The sequence below is a fragment of the Artemia sp. Qi Xiang Cuo genome, chromosome 8, assembly GCF_049724085.1.
Source record: "Artemia sp. Qi Xiang Cuo chromosome 8, ASM4972408v1, whole genome shotgun sequence".
Lineage (NCBI taxonomy): Eukaryota > Metazoa > Arthropoda > Branchiopoda > Anostraca > Artemiidae > Artemia > Artemia sp. Qi Xiang Cuo.
In genome coordinates, this window is record NC_142801.1 from 64,814,904 (window position 1) to 64,826,116 (window position 11,213).

The following is an 11,213-nucleotide window of genomic DNA, read 5'->3' on the forward strand; positions in this document are numbered from 1 at the left end:
TCCCACCTATTGTGAAATACGGACTGTTATACGATTTCTCAGTGCTAAAGGCGTAAAACCGATCGATATTCATCGCGAGATCTGTGAAGTTCACGGACAAAACATTATGAGTAATGGAGTGGTAAGGAAATGGGAGAGAGCATTTAAAGATGGCCCCACAAATTTGCATGATGAAGAACGGAGTGGGCGTCCTTCGGTCTTTAATGAAGATTTGGTATATTTTTTAAGTAGGTACAATTTTGCGATTCCGCAGCCGCAGCGCTACGGTCGGCGTTCTGCGCATGCGCACTGGCTATCTACATCTCTTGTCTACGCACTGACGCCATTAAAGTCTGAGCGTCCTTCGGTCGTTAATGAAGATTTGGTGCAGAAAGTGGAAGAAAAGGTGAGAGAAAACAGACGCTTTACAATTTCATCAATGTGTGACTGGTTTCCTCAATATTCTCGCAGTGTTTTGTATCTCATTGTGACTGAGAGCTTGAATTACTGGAAATTGTGTTCACGTTGGGTTCCAAAAATGTTGACGGATTTGCACAAAACCCAACGTTTAGGCAGTGCATGGCTTTCCTTGAGCGGTATCACAATGAAGGTGAAGATTACTTAGACCAAATTGTTACTGGTGACGAAACATGGGTGGCCTACATCACACCAGAATCAAAATAACAATCCATGGAATGGCGACATTCATCATCACCTAAAAAAGTGAAGTTTAAGCAAACAATTTCTGATGGGAAAATCATGTGCACTGTTTTTTGGGACAAAAAAGGAGTATTGCTAGTGGAGCTTCTGCCTCGTAATGAGACAATCAATGCAGCGTCTTATTGTGAGACGTTGAATAATCTGCGTCGTGCAATCCAGAACAAAAGACGTGGCAAGTTGAGTAAGGGTATCGTTTTCTGCATGACAATGCACGTCCACATGTGGCTAATCGGACCAAAGATCTCATCAAATCTTTTAAATGGGAAACTCTAGATCATCCTCAATACAGTCCTGATCTGGCGCCCAGAGACTACCATTTGCTCCTGCACTTGAAGAAACACCTGGGTGGTCAGCGTCTTCAAGACGATAACGAAGTCAAAACAGTTCTGATACAGTGGTTAACAAGTCAGGGGGCAGAATTTTATGAGGAGGGTATTCAAAAACTGGTGCCACATTATGACAAGTGCCTCAATATTTACGGAAATTATGTAGAAAAGTAGATTAAGGCACAGGCTTTCATGTAAAAATTAAAATTATTGCGATATCTTTGCACGTCTTTTTTCAATTCCAAAACCGTACTTACTTAAAAAACATGCCTCGTACTGTCACTCAGAATCGTACTGTTACATTGCACAAATAAATAAATGATAATAAAACACAAAAACGTATCCGAGCAGGGGGAAAATATAAAAATTCCCAGCATTCTGTTCAAGGAAACATTTCTGATTATAGTTGCTTCATATATCAGCTCATGGGTACTCTGGCAATGCAAGCAAAAGTTGACGGCATATTTTTATAAAAATTGCCCCTTATTAAGTTGTTTTCCTTGTATTTTATTTTATTATACAAGCTTTCTTGTTTACTAACAACTGCACTAGCTACTAATAAACAAAGACATATTTAGGATCACCATAAAAAGCTGATTCTTTGACTTTTATCAATATTTAGGCTCTTACAGTTTCGTTATAGGGTCAAAATCTATTGGCAAGGAGTCAACAATGGGGCAACACACATTTTTTCCATTGTTTTTCCATATTCTGCTTGTTTTCTTTTGGTTTCTTATAATTACTTATTGTCCCAAATCTCCAAGGGAGGCCACGCCCCCCCCCCGGCCGGCGCCCATGGTTTTTACTCTGCCTAAGAAGAGAGCCATATGGCCTCCGTGTTTGTTTTAGCGGCAATTTTGAAAGGAAGGAGTCACTGACAAACTTTTAAGGGAGCTCAACTAATCGAAAACTCAAAGCTTTAGTCCTCTTTTAAAGGTCAAAAGAGCAGGGAAAGTGACTTAATCCATCACTTACTATGGAAGCTATAACAACTTGAACTTATCTAATTTGAAATTTCTTTACTGTTTAGGAGCAAGGAATATCAAAAGAGGTTATCTGTAGATGGGTTATGGAGAGAGTTATTCCTGAAACGTCTTTAGAACAGTTTAAAGAAGAACTTGAAACTTTCAAGGGATTCTTTAGGGAAGAGTGTCAATCTCATATTTTAATATTTATGAGAAAGCAAATAAAGGCTGAATATATTATATAAGTTCTCATAATATTGGAAAAGAAGGAAAAGGAATTTCTAGTTTTGTGTATAGAGGCAGAAGAAATTGGCCAACAGATATGTATCTCCAACATGGCTGAGGGTTTGGCACTTGTAGCCACAGTGAATTTTCAGTAGCACTAATGGTACTAACACTATTACTACTGCCAGTACTACTGCTTTTACTATTACACCTACTGCTACTACTACTACAACTATTACTGCTATTGCTGCTACAAATGCTACTACTACTACTGCTACTACTACAACTACTACTACTACTACCACTACTAATACACTAACAACTACTGCTACTACTACAACCACTACTTCTACTGCTACTATTGTTACTACTAATGCTACTAGCAGTAGTGATCTATAGATGGGTCCAGGGATAAGACCCCCAAGGCTCTAATGATAAGGTCAATAGTTCAAAGCTAACAGCCTGAGGCTCTAGTTTGCTATGCAATACTCCAAGACGAACCTCATTAGCATATCCATATTAGCACAAAATATGCATAACCGGTTTACCTAGCAACCGATAATGGACCTACCCCAGCAACCAGAATGAGTTTAGTACAGGGGGTGCATCTATTTTGCATACTTCCATGAGAACTTCAATTACATATAGCCATGAGTCCCTAGCAACCATCCATAGCAACCAGATCCAACATAAGGCTGGATTTTTAATGTATTTTATACTAGTAAGAAAGTAGAGTTCAGAGCAGGGTTGCCACCGATGACATTTTTGTGTCAATTTTGACACTTTTTTTTAAATGGCCCTTATAGGGTACACCTGACACTATTAGGACACTTTTTAGAAAAAGTGGCACTTTTTTTGCTAAGTAGCACCATTTTACAAAAAAAGAATTTTTTCAGACAAAAAACCGGAAGGAAAACTGTCAATGTAGATATGCATCGATATCCCTTTTCTGTCATTTAAGATTCTTATCTTAACTCCGCGCGTGGCAATTATTGGATGCAAGAATCTTTTTGTGCGGTGAAAAACGTAAACGTGTTTGTCTCTATCTGTGTGTGATAAATTTTTATATTCTTATTTTTATCACTGATAAGCGATGATCACTCAATGATCTTCGGTACGAAATACTTGGCAATGAAGAGGACAGACACAGACATTTAACTGAAATTTGGTGGAGAAGCCTTCAATTGTTTTCAGTTGTTTAGTTCAACTATTTTGTGTTGTTGCAATAATTTGTAGGCTCATATACGATAAGTCAGTGAAGCGTCTAGCAATTCTCGAAATCAATTTTTATGTTTTGTTAGTTGAAGGTTGACTATAATTCAAAGAAGAAAAGAGCAAGAAAAACTAAGAGTGTATTTTTGCGCCACTATGTTAATAGCTGTAACTATATTAACCAGTCACTGGGCCAGTGAGTGCTTAAGTTTACGCGTCTTTTCTTCGATTTCCGTGACTGGAGCTCTTGGAGCCCAGTGACTGAAATTCTCACTGATTACATTACACAACGACTCAGCAACGCAAAACATCCACTAAGCTCACTGGTGTCCCACAAGAATATCTAGTGACCTCTTCAGTGACTGGGCCAGTGACGCAAAATGACCAGTGACTGGGCCAGTGATGCGCTCTAACATTTTCGTTCATATTGTCCATATTTTTTCTTTGAACTCTTGGCAATGGACAAATGAATAGTCATACATAACCATCATGCTAAAAACAAAATTGATACCAAAACTTCCATTATCTTAAGTCCTATGCAATCATTAGCAAAATCACAATCTAATTTCACTTTTTTTTCTTACTTAAATTTATGTTACATCATTACATAAATTGAATTTGGACGCACTACCTCATTTTAATTATTTCATTCCCACTAATTTTTTATTGTAAATGTGCGTTCACGCTGATATTCTAAATGCGCTATTATAAAGGTAGTTTCATATTGATACTTAAAATGCTAGTTGACTGTTCCTACGCCCTAGTCCCTGGAGACATCTTGAAGACAAATTTACTGGGAGTGGCGAGAGTTCTCGTGAAACTTATTCTAATCAGGTTGTGATAAACAGATTAGATGATAGCTGTCTTATTGTTTTTCCACTAGTTTTTGCCAAATAAATTATTTGAAAAAGTTAGTGTCTGAACCACTATTAGTTGTGTTTATCATAGGGTCATCAATAGCTACGATCTATGTTCGTAGCATTCTCTTCGGCATTTTCGGAGAAAAGAAATGTTTCAAGCCCCTGATTACACTGTCATAATCCAAATAGTTCATTTAATGGAAAAACTGGATGAAAAACTTTCAATTTAGACGAATATTGTTGTCCCCTTTTTTCTGTTTTCTCAAAAGAAAAAAAAAACCGAAGGTTTTTCTTCTTTTCTTTTTCCGTTCCTTTTTCACGCTATGAACAAAGACTGCTCAGAAAAAACGAGAAGAAAGTACTCTGTGGAACGAGTTCCCATTTTATGCAGTAAGCACCATTTGCGTTTTAGCGGGTTTTTAGGAGGGGGGCTGGAAAGTTGACAAGAGTGGAAGCTCTGCGCAAAGCCGGAAATCACCATTGACTAAGCAAAATAAAAATTTCTTTTTTATAGTTGATAGATGGCATTAGATCCGACATTTCATGTTGGAGAATTTAAAGATGTGACAAACCACGCGGGGGTGATCCCAAGTGGATTGGGCAATATTTTCAGTTTGAAGAGCTTTTTGATATGAGCGCGAGCGACGCGAAGCGTCGCGAGCCTCAAATCTTTGTAAAATGACACTTTTTATACAAAATTGACACTATTTTGCTACCCAGAGTGGCACCAAAAAACCGGCTGAGTGGCAACCCTGGTTCAGAGAGAGCAGCTTGAGTATATCTTTATTATCAAGTTTTTATTTGACAAGACATACTAGCAAAAATGAGGTGTTTGTTTACACTATTAGAAGTTGATAATGGAGCTGGCAACAGCAGCACAGTATCTGAGGAGAAGATAAGGGTACTCCATCGGAACTTTCAGGAATGTTGTTGGAGATGTTGAACTAAATAAAAAGCCAATAAGTGATCCAATGTCTTTCAAAAAGGTGTATCTGCAATATCTAAGGAACAGCTAGGTTCATTAAGTTGATACTTTCAGGGTATTTCGATTGGGATGTTAAACTAGCTCAGAAGAAAATATGTACATTCAGTTTTTCAAAAGGATGCATCTGAATTCCCTTGAGAGGTTCTAAGGGTATGTTGTGGGGGTCGTAAGACTGAATCAAAAAGTATTATGTGCACCCAAGGTTGTCAAAAGAGTGTATATGCGATATCTCAGGAACCGTTAAATGAGTTAATTTGAAACTTCCAGGGATTGTTGAGAGAAAGGTCGGTTAATATCTCTACGCAAGGCATTAATATGATGGAATATCAGCCCAAGGAATACGTGAATTTTCTATTTAAGATTCTTAAGATTAAAACAAAAAAGACTTTACTAATATTCCTCACATTAATAAAAAAAACAGTTCAACTAAAATTAAACAGAAATTAATTTGAAAAGGTTCTTAGAAAATTAATTTTGAAAGCTTTTTTCACAAAATAAGTTCTTCAAAAAAAAGTAAAAAGTTGTATTAAACTTAAGACGAGTGGAAATAAAGTCAATTAGCAATTAAAGTTCGAAATAAACTTAAAAAAAGTAAAGAGTTGTATTAAACCTAAGACAAGTGGAAATAAAGTCAAATAGCAATTCAAGTACAAAATAAACTTAAATCAATATCAATAAACTAGCGAAGGCTACTAAGATTAGTAACTACAATAAATAATCCGGTAAAACTTAATTGAAAAGAAACTACCACAAACAGGAGTTTGCCCTCTATGCCTATACCTTCTAAGGACTATGCCGTCATTTGCGCTTTACTAAAATCAAAATCTATCTTAATAATTTTCTCTTTTATAACGCTAATAAATGCAAGATTGCTGAACCTTTCAGGAATGAATAGCAATATATAGTAAACTTCGAATCTTTATGTCATTATTTGTTTCAATTATCTTAGTTACTATGGTGATTTTCTTTTCTTTCTTTTTTTCTATATGTTATGACAAAAGAGCGCATATAGCTCGGAATCATTTTTTTTTTTTATAGTAAAACACAAATAGCGTTCGTAAAAGTAAAAAGAAAAAATTAAAAGAAAAGAAAAAAGTAAAATAAAAATTTTTTCCCGAATTCATATACGATATTTTATTTTACTTATCTCGTTGGTGACCTCATTTTACATTTGGAGATGCTCTGGGGTATTGTCCGGGGGAAATTTTCAGCGGAGTTGGAATTCTCTGGGGATTTATTCATGGGGTTGGGATTTACCGCGGGAGAAATTTTCCATGGGGGAATTACCACCAGTAGAAATTTTCCACGGGGTAAAATTTTTCTTTCAAGGGGTGTTAGACGTATTTCTCTTTGTGGTTTTCAGTTATTTATTGAGAGACTATAACTTTTACACTTTAATTACTATTCGATTTTTCCTTGTTTCAAATCTAATAAAACTTTTTACTTTCCTTTGAAAAACATCTTTGCTGAAAAGTCTTTTAAATTTTAATATATATATATATATATATATATATATATATATATATATATATATATATATATATATATATATATATATATATATATATATATATATATATATATATATATATATATATATATATATATATATATATATATATATATATATATATATATATATATATATATATATATATATATATATATATATATATATATATATATATATATATATATATATATATATATATATATATATATATATATATATATATATATATATATATATATATATATATATATATATATATATATATAAATATAGTACCGAGAGCCCGGTGGCTTCGCCGCTGGGGCCCGGCACTCGGCACATGGCAGGCTTCTATATATGGATTCTCACTGTCTTTTGTCTTCTAAACGCAGACAATTTGAGCCTTTTCTTGATATCATGACGTCCAAATGAACCTTAAATTGGACTTAGTGCCTTCGAAAAATTACATTTTTTTTTATTAGACCTTTAAATTTTGCCTCGGCTTGTCTTTTGTCATTATGAAAGACATATCACCAAACCTTTGTTTCTTCTAATTGTTCAGGTGGTGGGACAAAATTTCCTGTTCCAACCCGGCTTGTCTTTTGTCTTTATGAAAGACATATCGCCAAACCTTTGTTTCTTTTAATTGTTCAGGTGGTGGGACAAAAGCATCTTTTTCTTCCAACGATTTATCTAGTCCAGGTTTTTAATTTTCAAATGTATGGTAGGCATTGATGACCTAATCCATGTCAATATAAAAAATATGCTATCATTTTCAATTTGTTTGGTTCGTTTTACCTCGGCTTGTCTTTCGTCATCATTAAATACATATTGCCAAACCTTTTTTTTTAATGTATAGTGGATTTGTTTGGTTCGTTTCACCTTGGGTTGTCTTTCTTCATTATGAAATGTATATCGCTAAACATTTGTTTATTTTTAACAAAGGTATGGTAGGCATTGATGATCTTATGCATGTCAAAATCCGAAACCCAATCATGATCGCTATCATAATCAATTTTGACATGTTTTGATTATCTTTTTCCAAGTTGATTTTCATGGACTCGCTCACATGTTTTTGTCACATGTCTTCTAACTGCGTATGTCTTTGCTCTTCATTTTCATTTTTGACACGCCACCGATTTTCTTCTAACCGCGTATGTCTTTGCTCTTCATTTTATTTTGACTCGCTCACTTGCTCGGTGTCGCATGTACTCTAAGCGAGTGTGCCTTTGCTCTTCATTTCATTTTTGTAATTTTTGTTTTCACATATGTTCTAACCGCCCGTATCTTTGCTCTTCATTTTCATTTTTGACACGTTTTTGAATTTTGATTACTTCAGACAATTTAGCAATTGCGTTTGCTTTAGCTGTCCGTATTGGTGTTGTTGCAATTGATGGTCCAGATTTTCAATTTTCACATCTTATCACGTTTGGTAGTTCAGGTGTTGGTTCCAAAGAGTCATCATTTAGAGTAATTGCAACTGCAAATTTTCGTTTTTTGGGCCTTTTTACAGGCATTATATTACATAAGAAATTGATGCATTGGAAACTCAGCAGTCTTATTTATGCTATGCATGACATCATATAATAAAACGCTTATGTGATGTCATAAAAAATGCTTATATGATGTACTAACATGGTACATGACGTCACTTACAAAAAACGAAATTAAGGCTTTTAACGATTTTTCTTAGACTTTTGACCTATCTCGATCGTTTTTTTATGTGAGAAAATCCCAAGATACCAATTTTCCAATTATATATATATATATATATATATATATATATATATATATATATATATATATATAGATATATATATATATATATATATATATATATATATATATATATATATATATATATATATATATATATATATATATATATATATATATATATATATATATATATATATATATATATATATATATATATATATATATCTATAGTTTCCGAATATACGTTTGGATATGAGTTACCGAAAATAACCGTTAATTATCCCCATTATTTACGCTATCTTTGCTCTTCATTTTCATTTTTGACACGTTTTTGGATTTTGATTACTACACGCCGTCTAAGTAAAGAATGATGTGGGCACAATACATTATTTATTGTTTCTTTTTCTTTCACCAAGGCACTTTGTATAGGAGTTGTCGTAGAAAATTCAGAAAAAGCCCTTTCGATTCTAAATTGAAAATTCTAGTGCCCATCAAAAGAGCCAAAAGTGAATGAAGGGCAATCATACCCCTTCCCACGCCCATTTATTCACCAAACAAATTTTGGTTAGTTTAAAGTTTAACTTCAATATTTATTGGAATTTTTCTTTGTTTTGGGTTTCATTTGTTCAATAAACATTATTTCTGTTGGTCTGGATAAAAGTAGCTTTATATTTTCCTTTGAAAAACCTCTATTTTTGAAAAGTCATTATAACTAAATAAAATAAATAACGAAAATTACAATAAATAGATAAACACTGTATCGTTTATGGGGGCCTGCCACTCATTTGAACCTTCTACTCTTTGCACTAAACATCAGTGTATAAAATGTTTCTTTTCAGTCATTAAACAAAATGTTCTGGTATCTGACTAAAAATTTAATATTAAAGAACCCATTGTGTTTTGCATTCTCTCTATTGGTTTACAATTTGATACAGTAACAACGTTTTGGTATAAAAAAAAGGTAAAGAACTGGGGCTTTTTAGCTTTTCTTTTTGGCACATACACAATGAATATTGTAATTGCTTTGCCAAATAATATTACAAAAATAAACCAATGGAAATAAAGTATATTTTAAACGTTAAAACATAGATTAAAAATCTACCTGTTTCTCTTTAGACAGTGGCTAGTATAATTTATATGTATTTACATTTTTATGTTACTTTTTTTTTACAACGAATGCTTTGTTTGTGGGAAAACAGCAAAAGAGCTTAATCAAGCTACATCAACTATTTAATTAGGACACATGGCCAAAATCCTCATCAAAACAAGCTGTAGTCGAATAAAACAATCATAAAACACATCAATTTCGGCCTAACAGTTTCTGGGTATTTTTCTTTTTTTTTTTACAAGGATAGGTTGCAAGCCTGTGGCTTACTTTTATGGCAGTTCGAACAAAGCTTAGAGTATCAATCCACTCTGCTACAGGGTTTAAGGGTTTAAGGTTTTGCATTTGTATGATTTTGTTTTTTCATTTTTCATTTTGTGGTAGGGATCTAGGTAGAAGATTAGAAAAAGGAGTTTTTAATTTTGGTATAAAAAATAAAGGAAAGATGGAATATATATTTATGGAATAAGATTAAAATTTAAGTTAAATGTTTCGAACTCTTAATGAAGTGTTTGATTTTAGAGTTTGATTAGAATTTTTAGATTAATAGTTAACTTCAGGATTTGTTCAGTATTTTTAAGTTTATATATTAGGTAAGATTTAAATTTATTTTAATAATTAGAATATATGGGGTATATATATATATATATATATATATATATATATATATATATATATATATATATATATATATATATATATATATATATATATATATATATATATATATATATATATATATATATATATATATATATATATAAATCATAGAGTTTAAATTTGAAGTATTTGAGACTTAGACTGTAGGGTTTAAATTTTAAGAGTTTGGTTTGAATTAGTGGAGTTTATTTTATGAAAAAAAAAATTGAGTAAATTTTTAGGGAATGTAGGAATAGTATAGAATTAAAAAAACATCCACACTGCTACCACAGGGTTCAGCTTACCCTATTTTAAGTGTATTTTATGGAACACTCATCAGTGACAGCGCTGTAACCAAGGGCGCCAGCAGGAAATTTTCCAGGGGGGGGGGCAGACGGCAAAATAGCAGTGGTGGTTGGGTGACGGGAAATATATTTCAGGATATTTTTCGGTAGGAATAAGTCTATTTTTAAATACTTTTAGAAAAAAACTTTCAAATAAAAAGAACAATTAAATTGCATGTAAAATGAAACAAAATACTGTAAATTTTAAACAACAAGGATTTCTGGTAGTAAAAGGATCAATTTATTTAGTCAATAACATATCTAATTATTATGCGTTTAATCTTAAAAGAAAATCAAACTCAAACCAAAATTACAGAAAGATTTATTGCTTCGTAGGTTTTAACATATGTAGACTTGTCTTTATACACTTTCCTACGCCATAGAATAGTTTACAGACGGAGTAGAGATACTCAAAGACAATCCTGCCTGTATAGATACCACGTTTTGATTTTATAACGGCCATGTAAAATGTACCTCTTACATAACAGGACAATTCTCCCCCTCGAACTTTAATCCTTTACATATTCCGACATTTAAAAAAAGCAGAATAGCAAAAGAAAATCCAATTTTAAACTTACTATCCAGCTGTCAAATTGACCCTCTATCTTTTAATTGCCCTATTCAACTAAATAAAATTAACAG